General features: G+C 44.1%; 1 protein-coding gene across 6 annotated transcripts in view; it reads right to left on the bottom strand.

Moving 5' to 3' along the window:
- Positions 1-18,268, bottom strand: part of LOC118586386 (myomegalin-like) — a 197,489-nt gene that overhangs the window by 127,842 nt on the left and 51,379 nt on the right. The gene's annotated exons all lie outside the window — the stretch shown is intronic.

An 18,268-nucleotide genomic window follows, 5' to 3' on the forward strand; every position in this document is an offset into this window, starting at 1 on the left:
AGACTACAAAATGAATCCCTATCTTGGAAAAACAAAACAAAACAAACAAACAAAAAACCCGACAAAGGTGAAGATAGCCACACCTCCCAAAGAGCAGAGTGGCCACATGATAAGGTGTGTTCTATGCTGTAATCTTTTTTTTTGAGCTGAGGATCGAATTCAGGGCCTTGTGCCTGCTAGGCAAGCTCTCTACCACTGAGCTAAATCCCCAACCCTCTATGCTGTAATCTTTCAAATCTGTGTCTTTCAAATTTCTTATGTTTTGCATTGAAACACACAAACACAATTATTCAATTATGCATTATAATCTGATACGTTCTATTTCTCTTTCTGGGAGTGACCTGCTTGCTAAATTGACTTACTGCACAGTGGATAGATAAATCTTAACCTATAGTTTGAAAACCATTGACTCTAAGGGAACCCAGAACAAGGAATGATTACTTCTGACTGGGAGGCTAATGGAGGACGCTCTGCCAGCAACTGAACTTGCACTTTGCCGTGAAGGACGGAAAAAGTAGTTTGAGTAAATTAGGTGGCTTCAGGAGCGCAGAATTAGAACTGTGCAAGGGAAGAGTCTATTTTTCTAAAAAGATCAGATTGTAAGAGGGGAACATGTGTCCTATCATTTTAAGCCCCAAGTACTTCACATTAAAAAAAAAAAAAACAACCTACTCACTTAAAAATCTGCACATAGATATTTTACATGTTCATTAAATCCTTAACTTTCATTGACAGTTAGTGTCGAGGAAGATAAAGTCACAGCTCAAAACACACTTTTCTGAGGCACCGTGGTATGGTCCTGTAATCCCAGCCTCTTAGGAGGCTGAGGCAGGAGGATTACTGGGTTGAGGCCAGCCTGGACAACAGAATAAGGCTATGTCTCACACACACCAACACACTTCCTGATACTAGTTCTGTTATTAAATATCTGTGTGACCTGAAGATGTCCTTCTCTAGACACAGAGTCCCCCTCATCTGGAAAATGAAATGGCTGGGGACAGAGAGTAATGTTTAAGCCTTTATCTGGTCTGAACTCCTAAGGGGTGATGGCTATGGTCACTTCCCTTTGCTCAAGGTGGGTCATATTGGCAGACTGTAGTTAGCGTGTGGTTAGGCTTTGGCTGTCTACTGGAATAGTTTTTTAAGTCACATATAGTAATTTCATAAAAGGTTTTAATTAAAGAAGTGGAAGCAGGTAAAGATTTAGGGCACTCCCATGCAGCTGGGATATTCCTGCGTGGTGTTCTTATTTCCTTTTTTTCCTCTTTCCTTCTCTCCTGCCCTTTCCTATGGCGCTCGGTTGCTTTGTTTCAAATGTTTTGTTTTGGGCCAGTTGGTTAATGTCATGATTTATATGATGGTAAGTCCTTACCTTTCTGAGTTTTCTTTCCTCCACACTTTCTCCCCCAGAGAGTTTAATTCACGTCTAGTGCTACACTCTTATCTCCCAAGTGACCTCCTGGCTTACGTCTTCTTGCTCAAGACCTAGCCCCACACACCCAACACAACAGACATCATGACAAACACATCTGCGTGAGTCCAACCATGTCTATGAGACTCCGCCATAGCCATCTGCCCTTCATAGCCAAGGAAACACCTTCAGAACTCAGATCTTGTCAGAACCTTTCATGGGCATCTCATCCACCTCTTAGGCTAAAGAGAAAACGTTATCACATTTCCTTAAGACATCCCACTTCTTTTCTTTTGTTAAGTCTTAGTTGGAAAACCCTAAAGAAAGAAGTCACACCTCTCTATCCTGGCCATCTTTCCTTTCTGACCTCCCAGTAAGGCAAACACTCACATCAACAAGTGTTCATATGGGGCTTTTTGATGTTGCTTTTATCATCTGGGTGGATTACTGAGACTATTGAGAATTATTTGACTTTTCATGTAAACTCTAACCTCCCCAGTTATCTATGGCCGTCATAGTAAAGGGCTGAGTCACATGTCTGTTTTTCAGCCTCTGTACCAAAGGAAAACCACTTCTGCAGTAACACTAATCAGCTGTGCTGCTACAGGCTGTCTACGATGATTTCCATCAGAGTAGAGTTGTTTGGGGGCTGGCAGGGAACGATTTGTGCCTTAGCTTAGTATCTATAAAGCACTCCCTAAATAATCAGTGGAGTTAATAAATGGGTTAGCTTGCCCAAATTTCCCCCCTAATGTCAATTTCAGGAGAATGACAGGCCCCAAGAACTTCATACTTCAAGCACAAAGAGCTAGGGCACACTGCCCTCTTCCAGATGGCCTTATAATGAATACATCTTAGCTAAATGTGCCCTTCCTCCATGCCTCCCTGACTCCCCTAAGTTAACTAGACTCTTCCTCACAGCTCCACAGTGTAAGACATGGCCCCTCCCTTTCCCCCAAGACCTTAAAATAGTCTCAATTGCTCCTCTGGACTGTGTGAAACCCACCCCATTCCCTTCAGACCCCAGCACAGTTTCTCCAGTGTTAAACAAATCTTGTCACCTCAAGAAAAGAATCTGCCTCCATGTCCCTGTTGAATTTGAAACTTTGTAAGGGTTTGTTTTAATAGTTCCAAAGAAATCACACTATCTTAAAATGGTAATTGTAGAAAAATGCTATTTTGTTCACTTATCTTCCTAAGTTTATATGTCCAGGAGAATCTCTTCCATGAGGTTTCTATTTGCCCTACGGGTAGAAATTTCCACTTGAACATTAACATCTCATACTTGTGATATCTAAAACTGAATTCCTGATCATTCCTAGAAAATGCTCTTTCCTCGTTGGAGCCCACTCCAATTCACTGCAACTCAGGCTTTGCAGTTGGTGAGGCCAAAACTTTTGAGTCTCTCCTGACATTCTCTGTCACATATGCCATCCCATGTGCCTGCAAATCCTATGGTTTATAATACGCATGCATTAGAATGCATACATATTGCAGATGCCATGTACCACAGCATCTCCACCACTGTGTCCCGGATCCTACAACTTCTCCCCCAAGTCACTTGATAGCTCTGTACATTGGTGTCCCCGCTGCTGCCCTGGTTTGTCAATCATCTACCCTGAGCACAGTGCCTGTGTGACGGTTGAAACACTCCACATTGCTTCTCTACAGGAAACTGCCCCATCTAACTCCACGTAGACAGTGATGGTGGCTCATCAGCCCGTATGGCACAGGCCCTGGCTGGTGTGGCACCCAGCTCCTCACCTCCACCTAATCTGTCCTTTCCTTTGCTGTGCTTTCCACCTACAATGCTGTTCCAGCCACACTGGCTCCTCCTGTTCTTTTCCAAAAACAGTAAAGAGCCTCATTCCTCGGGGCCGCTGAGGTGGCTGGTCCTTCAGCGTGGTGTGTCCCTTCTCCAGACAACTGCTGAAACTTCTTCCTAAGAAGCAGCTCATTTAAAACTACAGCCCACCCCACCCCTCATCCCAGTGCTCCCTAGCACCCTTCGTTTGAAGAGTCCATTCCACTACGATCTCTTAGATTCTCATTTATCCATTTATCGTGTTTCTCCCCGTCAGCATGCGCTTTCCAGGAAAAAGCTGGGATGGCTCTGTTTTTATTACCAGGACAAAACATGATGCCTAGTATACAGAAGGTGCTCAATAAGTGAGTGCTGAATAAAAGAACAGACCAAGAATTAACTCACTAACTTCTCTGTTCCCGATGGGTTTGATTATAATAAAATTCAATCTGTGTTCCTGAAGGCATCTCTCCTTAGAAACAGGTTGTTTTATACATAAACTATTCTAGCAAACTAATGTTATCAGTGCAGAATCTGGACTGTCTAGGAGAGTTCTAAATTGATATGGAGTAATGTGTAAAAATTACAACCCGAGGATACTTCGAACTCCACAGATAGGAAGGATGAAAGGAATTAGTCAGGGAAGGTTGTCCCGGAAGCTTCCGCAGAGAAGGGGCACTTTATTCTTAAAGGAGGAATCAGGTGTGCATGGACTGAAGCCGCTTGGGGAAGCTGAACAAGAATACAGAGGACTAAGGAGACTCAAGTCTAGGGCCCTGCACCACCTGGGGAGAACCCTGTAGAGGAGATCTTGATGTCAGGTGAGGACTCAAGAGTTTCCTCCTTGAGGCAGGTCCTGGTTCTCCACATAGAGAAAAGATGAAGAGAAAGTGGGTATGGAAGGCGAGGAACTGCACATCAACAAGGCTGTTGCTTTGCTTCCCTTGCTCGCTCCTTTCTTTCCTTCTTTCCTTCTTTCTTTCTTTCTTTCCTTCTTTCTTTCTTTCTTTCTTTCTTTCTTTCTTTCTTTCTTTCTTTCTTTCTTTCTTTCTTTCTTTTTCTCTTTCTTTCCTTCTTTCCTTCTTTCTTTCTTTTTCTCTTTCTTTCCCCCTTCCTTCCTTCCTTCCTTCCTTCCTTCCTTCCTTCCTTCCTTCCTTCCTTCTTTCCTTCTTTCTTATTTTTTGTTTACTGCTTTGGTTTTGTAGCTTTGCAAGCAAAATCTCGCACACTGGGTGTATCCTTGACCTAGAACATCGGGGCCTCCAGGCCCTTGTGTCTGCAGAAGATCCACAGGGCTTTCACTGTAAACTGCAGGCTCTTAGTGCTTCCACTTAGATCTTCCTGTCCCCAACAGCACACTTCAGATTCTTTACTCCTCTTGCAAAACATTTTCCTTCTAGAGACAAATGGCCCTCCTCTGCTCCTTCCTGAGTTTCTTCTTTCTCATCTTCCATAATACATTAGTCCAGTCTTGAAATAAGACGGTAATAATGACTCCATCAATGCCAGCAGTAGGAAGAGAATTACCACCCAGCTGCCGTCGTATGTCATGCTCCATTAACATAACCAACTGTCAAGTCAGTCTTTAAAAAACTCAGCTTGACATTTGCTTAATCATATTCAGACCCCCCAGATAGCTCCTATAATGGAATCGCTTGAAGACATATTATTCCGTTAGCAAATATCATAGTTCCTCTTCACTAGAATTGATTAATCACCCAAATAGACTCATTCTTTTTCAACTGTAATATAAATTCTACAATTTAAATGCAACTAACTGGATGTCAGTGATATTTTGTCAGTCGTATTTTGTGTTGTTTGTGAGGGAATGTAGCTTTAAATAAGCTTAAATGGACAACCAAGGACAATGTTTTAAGTATCCCTATGTGATGAATTTGAAATTACCTAGGAGATAGCCCTATGAGGAAGTTTCCAAAAAGGTTTAACTAAAGAGGAATGTGGGAAATACTACAGAGCATGCTGGGGCCTCAGACTGACTGAAAAAGAGCCAAGTAGGAACCAGCTGAGTCATTTATCTCTCTGCTTCCTGCCTGTGGGTGGGATGGAACCATCCACCTCATGCTCCCTTCACGGCCAGGGCTGCTCTCCTTGCCATATATCCTCTCAAACTGCGAGCCAAACCTTTCCTTCCTTCCTTGACTTCTTGTCAGCTATTTGGTTAGGGACAACCAGAGAAGCACCTGCAGACCTCCGGTAGCTAATTATCCATGTATGAAATAATAATATATGATCACATAAGAATATATCCAGATGGAACAGTATGGACTTGTGGAGGGAAAAAAATCACCTTTGAGCCAAGGTTCAAATCTGAGCTTCGAGCTATTTCTAACTATGATTTGGAGGAACTTGAGAGAAGTTGAAAATGAGAAAGCTGTGTGCATGTAGGGGGGCAGGGGTGGGCCTCAGGGGGGCTGACAAGAGCATCAGAGCCACATTTGCAGTGGTGACTTCTATTTGTCTTGGGCAAATAGATAAAAATAGAGGGTGGGTATTTGAACAATTATCTTATTATCATGTATACATTCTTGTTGCTTGTGAAATAGTTCATAATTACAAATAAAACCATCCTAAAAAGAACAAAACTAAGAATTACAAGGAGGCAGCTATCAATTTTACAAAGATACATTAACTCTTTAATAGAGTTAGATATAGTGAATGTATGGCCATCTACCAAAATGTTAGTGAGTATTTAGGTTATAAGAGAGAGAGTAAGTTTCCTTTCTGAAAAAGGACTTTGATGAAATGATTAATCACTTGTCAGGGGTGTTGCTAAAAGTCTTCACAGATCAGCAATAGAAAACTTCAAAGGTCTGTGGCTAACTTGATCCTGTGTTTGAATGTTTAATTCCTATAACTCCTTGGATACAATTATACTGCCTCCATGACCACAATCACCTTGCACAGGAGTTACAATGTACATAGCACTTTCATGAATATTAGTTCATCACATCCTTTCACACCATCTTTGAGATACAAAAATAGGTGTTATGATGCCACAGACCATACTTCCTGCATTTGGGCTCCACATTGCACAATTATCAGGACCTTAGTCAGGACACCTATGACCTGGATGAGCCTGTGACACACCTGTGACTAATAAGGTACTTCCTCTTCTGCCTCAGGCCTCCAATAGCTTTCCAAATTGCATCTTTAACTGTAAGTAATTGCCCTTGTGCCCTTGGGGGACCTGGCTGGGACTGTGAATAAAACAACAAAGCAAAACAAAAATCCTTTTCTCTATTTGCAAGATGAGTATACCAAAGACAGCTCTCAGAAGATTGTACAGAGTTACCACATGACCCAGAAATCCTTTCTTTGTTACATATCCAAAGAGCTAAAATCAAACAGCCTCACAGAAGCATGAACATAAGGCCCACCAAAGCACCTTGAATGCGAGAAACGTTCAAAATGTCCTTGAACTGACCAATGCATAAGACACTTAGGATGTCCGTGTAACAGAACACTATTCAGCATTCATAAGAATGAAGTGCTGATAGGTGCTGCGACATGGGTGAGTCCTGAAAGCACTGAACTGATGGGAAAGGTGGGCTCAGGAGGCAGGATGCTGTGAGACTTCACTGCAGGAAATGAGTAGAAAGGATAAGTGTATGAGGAAACTAGACCAGTGGCTTGCATGGGACAAAGGCAAGGGGGAACTGAGAGGCTGTAAGGAGCATGAGGCTTCTTTCTGGAGTGTAGGCATGTTCTGGAATTCAGTGACCATGACAACTACACAATCAGACTTATACACTGTTCAAGGGTAAATTGTGTGTGTTACTTAAATTATGTTTTAATAAAGCTGCCTTTCCAAAGAGAAGAAAGAAAGCAGAGCGGGGGTGGGGGGGTGGGGGGGTGGGGGGGGCCTGCCTAATTCTCTGTGTTTCAGAAATGATTTTTTTATTTTATCATAAATAAATTCATTTGCTGGTGATAGTTCAACTCGACTTACTAAGGCACGTGACTTACAACAAACAGACAGTGTCTAAATGTTAAGTGTACCAGGGCTAGAGAGATGGCTTGGTGGTTAAGAGCACTGACTGCTCTTGACTCGGACCTGGGGTTTGGTTCCCAGCACCCACATGGTGGCTCACAGCCATTTGTGACTCCATCTTCAGAGGACCCAGCATCCCATTCTGGCATGTGAGGGCACAGCATGCACGTGGTACCCATACATAAAATCAAAATGAGTGAATATTAAATGGATAATACCAGCTAGACTACAGGCCCTAACAGAAAGTCTACCGAAGTATCCTAAGTGGCCTTCAATACCCATTAGTCATGATTATTAAATTTTATCATAAAGTTTTACCGTAATCCTCACATAAAACAATCCCAAACACAATCCTGCATTTTGACTCAATGAAAACATACCCACTAGGCCATCCCCATGAACATGTATGTCACTTGCACAGGACTGCCAGTCCAAGAAGGAAAATGTCAATCACAATCCTGCAACTTGCTCTTGGGTTCCTCAGACCCTTTCAGTGTAACATGGAGTCTCTGTTTGGCATTCCAGATGCCAGCTACAAATGCTACAAGGACCTGGCTTGTTTTCCTTTGGGGCTGGACATGTGCTCAACTATGTTCATAGCAGTGTTATTCATAATAGCCAGAACCTGGAAACAACTTAGATGCCCCTCAACCAAAGAATGGATAAAAAAAATTGTGGTGCATTTACACAATGGAGTATAACTCAGCGGTTAAAAAAAACAAAACAATGACATCATGAAATTTGCAGGCAAATGGATGGAACTAGAAAAAAAAAAATCACCCTGAGTTAGGTACCTCAGACCCAGAAAGACAAACATGGTATGTACTCACTCACAAGTGGATATTAGCTGTAAAGTAAAGGATAAGCAGGCTACAATCCACAGTCCTAGAAAAGCTAGGTAACAAGGAGGGCCCAAGGAGAGATGTATGGATTTCCCTGGGAAGAGGAAATAGAAGAGATCTCCTGGGTAAACTGGGAATGTGAGTGGGGGTGGAGGTATGGGAACATGAGGGACTGGGTTGGGTGGGTTGGGGGCAGGAGGAACAGGGAGAATAAAGAAAGAGATAACTTGATGGGGGAGCATTTTGAGGTTAGGGAGAAGCCTGGTGCGGGGGGGAAACTCTCAGGAATGCACAAGGATGACGCCAGCTAAGACTCCTAGCAATAATGGAGATGGTGCCTGAACTGGCCTTCTTCTATTATCAGATTGGTGACTACCCTAATTGTCGTCACAGAACCTTCATCCAGTAACGGATGGAAGCAGATGCAAAGTTCCACAGCCAAGCACTGGGCCAAGCTCAGGGAGTCCTGTTGAAGGGAGGGAGGAAGGACTGGACGAGCCAGTGGGGTCAAGGTCATGACAGGGGAATCCACAGAGACAGCTGACCTGAGCTCACGGGAGCTCACTGACTCTGGACTGACAGCAAGGGAGCCCGCATGGGACCAACCCAGGCCCTCTGCATGTGTGTGACAGTTGTATAGCTTGGTCTATTTATGGGGCTCCTAGCAGTGGGATCAGGACCTGTTTCTGGAGCTTGAGCTGGCTTTTGGGAACCCAACACCCCTGCTGGGTTGCCTCACCCAACCTTGATGCAGGGAGAGGGCTTTGGTCCTGCCTCAACTTGATGTGCCATGCTTTGTTGCCTCCCGTGGGAGGCCTGCCCCTTTCTGAATGAGATGGAGGAGGAGTGGTTGGGGGCGGGGATAGAAGGGAGGTGGGGGGAGGGAATGAGAGGAGAGGAGGGAGGGGAAACTGTGGTTGGTATGTAAAAGCAATGAAAAAAAAATTAATAAAAAAAGAAAGAAAGAAACAGATAAGAGATTGAAACCTCAACATCATTTCTGATGCTCCAGAATCATTTAAATAACAAACTATTAAAATCATTCCATTGTCCACCCTACAACTCAGAAACACACTGATGCTCACACTGGGCAGCCTTTTCTGGAAATAGCCAGCCTGATGACAGGAATACTGATGAATAAACCATCTTGGACAGCTCCCTTACTTGCAAAGAGGATGAGGATTCAGACAATGTCCCTTATGCCATCCCCCACCATAGTCACACACCCATGCCATTCACAGTCCTGGAATAACAAGGTGTCATCATTCCCTCACACTAGAGCACTGGGGACTATAATAAAAACAAAAACAAAGCCAACAACTTCCCTAACCACCAGAAATAGATAGTCTATCCAGAAATAACACTGCCAGAGACAGTTAAGTGAGCCCCATGTCCAAAGTGACAGGTGGGCTGCAGTGATCTGCCAGTACCCAAGGAGTTTTTGACTCCAAACTTGATCCTCTACCAGTTCAACCCAGTCAGCACCACCAGGACTTGAGGAGTGTCCACAGTGGGCTCCGCTCAGCAGGATCGTTTGCTGAGCTGCTGACATACTAGGGAAGCTACCAAGCAGCGGTCTTGCATCAAGATGGTCAGTAACCTTGGGGCCTGGAAGGTGTCTCAGTGGGTAAGAGCACTTGCTCTGAAAGCAAGAGGACCTGAGTTCAGATCCCCAGCATGCACATAAAGACCAGGCAAATGCCTACATATGCGTGTTAAGCCCAATGTTAGAGGATGAAGACAGATCCTGGGGGCTCCTTGGCCAGCCAGCCTAGCTAAGCTAGCAAGCTTCAGGTCTTCAGTAAGAGACCCTGTCTCAAAAGTAAGGCAGAGATAGGTACCCAACATCCTCCTGTGCCTCTGTGTGGATGTGCATGTGTCCCTGCACACACACACACACACACACACACACACACACACACACACACAAAGACTCACATACACACCCCACCCCACATCAAGATTCCCAGTTGCTCTCTTCTCAGCAGCTGGCATAACCTAGCAGGGCATGCCTAGTGTGTACCAGGCACGCACTCTGCTAATCTCCCTGTCTAGTAATGAAAAAACAACATATTTTGTGCTATTACATAGCTCAGCTTTTAACAGAAAAGGTGGATTTGGAACAAGTGATTCATTCATACATTAGAGAGAAAGTTCAAAATACTCTACAAGTGCAGCAGGACAATATAGTCTGGGATGAGAATGGGGGATGAGCTGGTGATGGGTCCCTGTTAAGGTTTGAGTGTGAAACGGTCCCCACAGGCGGCTCCTGTGCTCAAACACCTGGTCTCCAGCTGGGTGGCATTGTCTTGGGAGGTTGTGGAAATTTTCAGACTTTGGGACCAACAGGAAGATGTAGGACAAGAAGGGAGGAGCCTGAGAGCTACAGGCAGGTTCTATTTCTGGCCTGAGCACTCTATTTTCCAATCCACTGAGAAGTGAGCAAGCAGCCAGCCACATGCTCCACCTGCCATGGATGGGAGAGCCTTCCACATCTTACCTTCCCACCATGATGGACCACATCCCCTGAAACTGAACCAGAACTAGCTCTGCCTTCCTTACGCTGTTTCCTGTCAGGTATTCGCCACAGTCATGAGAAAAATAACCGTGACAAGCCATTCTTATCCTCCGCTTGTTCTACAGTCAATCAGTAACTTTCAACTTTGGTACTTTTTAAAATTTAGCACACAAAGTGTTAGGTTTCATTATGAATCTTGTCAATTCTGTCTCTGAAATCTCACTCTTTCATTGGTTTCTCATCCCTCTACTGATATCACCTGGACTTTGTCTGGGTCACTGAGTCTCTTCCGTGTCTCTCTGCCTCTAGGTTGTAAGCCTTCCACTCAGACTCCATGAAGAAGCTAAAGAACCTTCTAAAAGGTGAACCTGATTTCAAAGACTCCCTGGTAAACCACTTCCAGCACTTCCCAGTTGAGACTGGGTAAAATCTAAAGCGTTTGGATAACTTGGAGGCCACATCAAAATTTCTGTTCTCTTCTTCAGTCTCAACTTTTCTCCACACTCCTTGTCTTTGTGCTCCAAGGGTGTTGACTAACTAGAGTTCTTCCCCTCGTCTGCAGCCTCACTCATGCTTTCTCTTCTGGAAAATTCCTCACCGGTCCGCTTACATTCCATATCAGTCCCTAATCTGCCTTCCTCTGAGAGCAGCCCCAAAGAATCCAGGCACAAGGCCAGTTAGGCTTCCTAGGCAAATGTCACCTGATTTTCAAATATGGCAGGAACTTGAGCAGCCTTCTAAAGGCCATTATTAAGGTCAGAACAATCAATCAACCAAAGTGTCACTAAACCTAAATAAATCTAGGAAACCGCATAGACACTTTCTAAAAGGACAGATCAAATGAGGAAATTCTGTAACTGCAACTAATCAAAATACATTATTTCAGTTCAAATCTCTTATTTTGTTTCAGTATCCTCCTTGTAAGTATTTCTTTGATGCCAGGTGGTAGTGTCACAGCTGGGCAATGGTGGTGCTCGCCTTTAATCCTAGCCCTTGGGAGGCAGAGACCGGCAGATCTTTGTGAGTTTGAGGCCAGCCTGAGCTACAGAGCGAGTTCTAGGACAGCTGATGCTACACAGAGAAATCTTGTCTCAAACAAACCAAAAATAAATCAAGTATTTCTTTGACATTTTGCCGTGGAATAGGAAACCTCTTACACTGGGGTATTCTACATTTGTGAATTGCTTCTTCCTCCAAGAGAAAGCCAAATTTTTATTTTGTTCACTTTTTAGACACTCTTTCAGACTCCTAATCAAGTGCAGTTTTCTCCAGGAATCTTCGCTACGCCGTGCCCCTCTGCATCTACGAGCCTGAGCTATGTGTTTTGTTAAGACTCTTGACTTTCATTATAGCAATGATTACAGTGTGTTTCAATCTGCACTCAAGACCATTGTGTTTGCTTTGTAGTTCTTAAGAAAAAAAAATTGAGTAATTTTATACCTAGATTAGGAGTGAAATTTTGCTAAAGGGCTGTGGAATGATTGCATCACATTTTAAAAGAAAAAAATTACATTTATGAGTATTGAAAGTTTAGATTTTCCCCTTTCTATCTAATAATGTTCTGAATGTCTGAAGACATTTGTGGAAACAAAACCAGTATACTTGGGATGCTATGGTAACGAAAGTGGAAAGCCCTTTTCAAAAAAAAAAAAAAAAAAAAAAATGCAGTTTTCTAGTAGCATTGATTTTCCAAGGCTGTGATTATAGGAAAACAAGATGTACAGAAACCACAGATCCTAATAGGCCCAGATTCACCTAAATTAGCAAAAGAAACCCAACTGTAATAACTCAGCTCCTTAAAGGTAGAAACGGTAAAAACCATCCCCATTCCCCATTTTAACTTAGTTTTTCTTTTTCTTTCCCCGCCCCTATAGATTTTGTGACCCAAGGGGAAAGGTTTGCCAGGATGGGTGGGCCCTCAAGAGACTGGGTCCTTGTGGTTAGAGCCACAGCCTGCCAGGGAAAGCTGGCTTCAGTCTAGAGCTAGGGAATGCTGTTGCTGGTTTTGCGGGCGTGTTCATGTGAAAGCCAGCATTGCTGGGAATGGTAACCAGGGGAAGGCAGCGGAGGCCTCCTCTTGATTTTATAGCCAAAGACACCTACCCTTCTTCAGCTCTCTTATTTACAGTTTGGGCCATCCCGAGTCCGTGTAAAGCTACACTGTACACACTCACCGATGGACCTCTCTGAATGGTCCTCTCATTTCCCAAGAAACTTGGAGCCAGTGGCATCATTGCAGTGCTGTTACTTGAGAACTGTATAATTTGGGGCAAGTTATTTCAACTTTGGCCTCTTCACTAGTATAATGGGTGTAATGTCTACCTCCTGAAACTAGTTGAAACAACACATTACAGATTAGTACTTGCTAAGGACACAATTCTCTTAATCAGTCCCATCAAAAAGTATTTTTAAAAGTCTCCATTTCTTTCCCTTCTTCTGTCTCTCTGATTTCATTATCTATGGACCACAGTTTTGCACCACGCTCCCTCAGTTAATGCACCCATTCCCACCTTCAAAGTCAGCCAGCCCCTCATGATGGACCCCGAGCCGTGGCAGAAGAGCCACAGACGGACAATTGACCTGCAAAAGCATTCAACAAATTTGTTGCTGAGCATTTATTAAGCACTTGTTGCATACTACATTATGCTAGATTCTGTAGACTGTCAGAGCACAAGCAGAAACGGAATATGCTTTAGGGTTAGAGAAAGTATCCAAACTAAGAAAAAGAAAAACATGATGTCTTAGCCAAAACTTGAAGGCTAAATGGGCTTTACTAGGTGGAGGAGGAGAGAAGGTCTTCCAGGCAGAGAAACCAACAGAAACTAAGACACGGGTGAATGAGACAGCTATGCATCTTGAATGGTTTGGAATGAATGCAAGAGATGATGTTACGATATGAAAGGAATTTCCCACGTTGCTGGAAAAGTCTGATAGGATTCTAACCTGTGTCAGCTTTAATAGAGGAACTTGGGATTTCATTCCGAGTGGGACCCTTCATTAGCACCTGACTTTTACTAACAGAGCTCCCCAATCTAGAAAATACTTCCTGTTTTAGGTCGCATAAAAGGATTAGTGAGAGCCTGGAAGGATGGCTTAGTAGTTGAGTACAGACTGCTTTTCCAGAGGATTGGAGTTCCATTCCCAGCTCCCACACTTCATGGCTCATAAATACCTGTAACTCCAGCTCCAGGGAGATTTAAAGCCTTTGGTCTGTTGGGTGCACACACGCACACGTACACATAATTTAAAATAAATAATAAAAAAGTGGGGGGTTGGAGAGATGGCTCAGAGGTTTAGACCACTTGTTGCTCTTCCTAAGGACCTAGGTTCAATTCCCAGCATCCACATGGAAGCTCAAAACTATCTGTAAGGTCAATTCCAAGAGACCTGACAACTTCTTCTATCCTCTGCAGGCAACAGGCACACACGTGGTACAAAGACAAACATACAAAATACCCAAACACATTAAATTAAATGAAAAACATTGTTTTAAAAGGACAAATGTTTTCAGGCTCTCATTATAAGGTATTAGACTCACATCTACCCTGTTATTTAGTTCCCCATTCGTTTGTTTGTTTATGTGTTTTTGTTTTTTTTGGTTTTTTGTTTTTTTTTTTTTTTTTTTTTTTTTTTTTTTTTTTTCTTGGAGAGAGAAAGGGTTTTCTCTGTGTAGCCCTTGCTATCCTGGAACTCACTCTGTAGGCCAGGTTGGCCTTGAATTCACAGAGATCCGCCTGTGTCTGCCTCCCGAGTGCTGGGATTAATGGTCTGTGCCATTACTGCCCCAGCTCAGGTCCTCATTTGTAAAGTGGGATAGCACTCCTTTAACAGGGTTCCAGCAGCATTGAATGAGGCGATGCAGCATTATCTCAGTACAGACACACGGGAAGTGATTCCTAAACACTAGCTAGTGTTACCTCTGTTCTTCTCGAGCCTTCTGCACCCCAGAGACACCGGGGCTAGGATGGGAGCCATGAGCACCAAGAAAGGATTTCTCAACAGGAAGGAATTCTCTTTCAATTTACAACCCTGGTCATTTGCATATAAAAACTGTTTCTGACCTAATGTATCCCAATTGACTATCATGGCACATAGCTGTAGGGCTATGAACAGACCATAATTTTTGTGATCCCTGCCTCTCTAACTTGAAAATGGAGAGAACAATACTTGTTTAAATGTTTTACAAGGGCATAGTCAGACAATTTATAGGAAAGCTTACTTCACTGCTCAAGTGTACACATCTACAAAGGATAGAGACTCCTCCATTATGGAGGCCTCAGGGTTGGGGAACCCCATTTATCACAGAGCAAAAAGCTAACAAGGTTTAATGATGAAGCTACTCATTCAAAAACACAAAGGGAGCACATCTGCTAGGCAGTGCTCTCCTTTATCATTGGAGGGAGCCAGCCTGACAAACCACATAGTAGAGATTGAACCTACACAGAAGGGGAGCTGAGCAGTTCCTCTCTGAGCCCTCCAGGCAGTCAGGTCCTGACAAACCACATAGTAGAGATTGAACCTCCACAGAAGGGGAGCTGAGCAGTTCCTCTCTGAGCCCTCCAGGCAGTCAGTAGGTCTGCTCCCCCCCCTCCCCCGGTCTAAGCCACGCCCTGCTGTTGACTAAGCGTAGAGAATGAACAAACAGCAGAGAAAGCCCCACCGGCTTGTCTTTTCACCCACTTTGTCACAGTTTCCTACATTAACATCAACTATCATTTTTCCCCAACCAGTTCCATTCTGGCTCCACAACCCACCAGTGTTCACATTTTGGGTCTGCTGGAGCTCACTTTGTGTCAGGCACAATTATATGGCTGCATTGTCATGTGCAGTTTGAGCTCACTGAGAAGTTGGCTCTGGAGATGGGGTTCCTCCCTCGCCCACTTCAGACCCAAGCACATTCATGCGAAGCATCTTCTAAGGCCTTGCCTAGGATTAGCTGGGCCTCCCTAACTCTGTGACGGGGAGGGAAGAGAACAGCAAAACAGACCAAGAGTGAAAACACTACGTCCTTGAGAGGAGCTAGAAGGCAAACCATCTCCAACAGAGGTGACAGTTGTTTATCCCGTGTTATAAAACTCCCTACAGTAGGAAAGGGAAGCTAAAAATGTCTCCATAGAGATTCATATGTGGGAAGGCCATCTGTGGAGAGAAAGCTCAATCAGAAACCCCAGCTGATTGCCTCAGTCTCCCCAGTCAGTTTCTGCTGAATGCTTGAGCACTCAAGTTGATGATGGTATCTCTATCTGTTTCTATTTGTTCTTTTGTTAGGAAGGCTCCTCCACTGGGCTCTGCCGGGGATCAGTATGGGACTCTAGGACCCCCTTAGAGGGGCTTCCCCAGTGGACTGCTGCTGGACGTTTGGAATACCCAATTTGATCATGTTTTGCTGTCTATCTATCTATCTATCTATCTATCTATCTATCTATCTATCTATCTATCTATCTATCTATCTATCTATCTATCTATCTCACTTGCTGTTTTTCTTTTACTTTGGCTTGCTATGTACATAATAAATTCATTCATTCAAAAAAAAAAAAAAAAAAAAAAAAAACTATGGTCGGGCGGTGGTGGCGCACGCCTTTAATCCCAGCACTTGGGAGGCAGAGTCAGGCAGATCTCTGTGAGTTCGAGGCCAGCCTGGGCTACCAAGTGAGTTCCAGGAAAAAGGTGCAAAGCTACACAGAGAAACCCAGTCTCAAAAAACCAAACCAAACCAAAACAAAACAAAACAAAACAAAACAAAACAAAACAAACAAACAAAACTAAAAAAAAAAACTATGGCTGTCATAGATTGTGCTGGCTAGTTTTACGTCAACTTGGTACAAGCTATAGTCACGTGAGAGGAGGGAACCTCATTTGAGAAAATGAGTCCAGAACGTGGGGCTGTAGGCAAGCCCGTAGTGCATTTTCTTAATTAGAGATTAACGCAGGAGGGCCTGACCCATTATGGGTGGGAAACCCTGGGTTCCATAAGAAAGCAGATCAAACAAGCTCTGAGGAACAAGCCAGTAGGCAGCACTCCCCCCTATGGCCTCTGCATCAGCTCCGACCTCCAGGGCCCTGCCCTGTTTGAGTTCCTGTCCTGACTTCCTTCGATGATGAACAGTGATGTGGAAGTGGAATAAACCCTTTCCTCCCCAGCTTGCCTTGTCATGCTGTTTCATCACAGCAGTAGTGACCCTAAGATGTAATTTTCCATAGTAACACTCTGAAATCAGAGTAACTCTCCAGGTTACTCCCTAGAATTCCTACATCAGCAAACGTTTTCCAAGGCCTCACATTACTGTCAACTGCTTTTTACTGAACCAGTCCCTTGAATGTTTCTCCCTTCCTTACCCAGGCTCTCCTTCCTTACCTCCCCCTGGCCCAGCCCCCTGTGGACTCAGTCTATAAATATACTTCTGCCTGTCCTCAAGTTCCCCCTTCTTATGGAATTTTACACCTCTGACTAGAAAAGGTGAGCTCAGCTTTGGGTGCCTCAGCCAGCGTACAGTACCTGTAACAGGTGCCATCTAAGAGGAGGTCCTTCCTCAGTCCTTTAATAAGATTAGATGCAGGAGCTCTGGGTCTCAAAGCACGTGCCCTTATCACCATAGAAGATATGGTTAGTTAGTAGTTATGTTGTTAGTGATGCAATGTCTGGACTTTCTCACACTGGAATGAAGGGCAGAGGTGGTATCAAAGTCTTTTTGTTCAAATCGGGATGGATCCTGGCTGCTCAGCCCAAGCCTGTGTTCCTTTGACATTCCTGTCAAGGCCAAGAGGCACAAAGCCCTGTCTGCTCTCCCAGTTGGCACCTACCCATCCACTATCCCAAGGCTACGGAACGCATGCTTTAAAACTTATAGAGCTGGGTGGTGGTGGTGCATGCCTTTAATCCCAGCACTCCGGAGGCAGAGCCAGACGGATCTCTGTGAGTTCGAGGCCAGCCGGATCTACAGAGTGAGATCCAGGACAGGCACCAAAACTACACAGAAAAACCCTGTCTCGAAAAGCAGAACAGAACAAAACAAAAAACCTTACAGAGATGTTCTGATATTTCTTCCATTTTCAAGGTAAGGAAGGTACTGGGATGTGTCCTTACCTCTCAGCAATGTTTTCCTAACCAACAACTCCTCCGCATTTTCCAGTCCTCCCACGGAGGTGCCTCGGATGTTCAAAATGGATGTGAGTGTTTAAGGACAAACACACATATGAGCACTTGGTGAACGAGCAATTTAGTTTTCTATTTCTCTCTTAACACCACAGAGGACGAGGGTTTAAAATGCCTCTGGTTGGCCTCATATCTGACAGTGATTCTCAGCACTGAGAAGTAAGGACTACTGCATCATGTAAGACCTGAATTAGAAAAGCAAAGGACTCCGGAGTCACATCTGGAATGCAACTGACCCACTAGTCCCTCGCTCAGCCCCACCACGAACAGCCGTTCATCCTGTCAGTGGCTCTGACAGCCTTCATTTCTGGGCTCCCATTACCTCTCAACCAAAGGAGTGCGCCTAACACACTCTGCCTTTCCAAGGCGCCCACACACCTCTGAGATGCTCTGCAGAAGCGCTCACCCTTTGAGCAGCGGATGATCTGAAAGGTTGGGGAAGGAAGGTGTGAGGTGTTACCACCCTGCTCCCATCACCATTATTGCCCACAGAAGTATCTGGAAGGATGCCAATGCAGTCCTAGGGAA

The sequence above is a fragment of the Onychomys torridus genome, chromosome 6 (assembly GCF_903995425.1).
Source record: "Onychomys torridus chromosome 6, mOncTor1.1, whole genome shotgun sequence".
In the NCBI taxonomy this organism is placed as follows: Eukaryota; Metazoa; Chordata; class Mammalia; order Rodentia; family Cricetidae; genus Onychomys; species Onychomys torridus.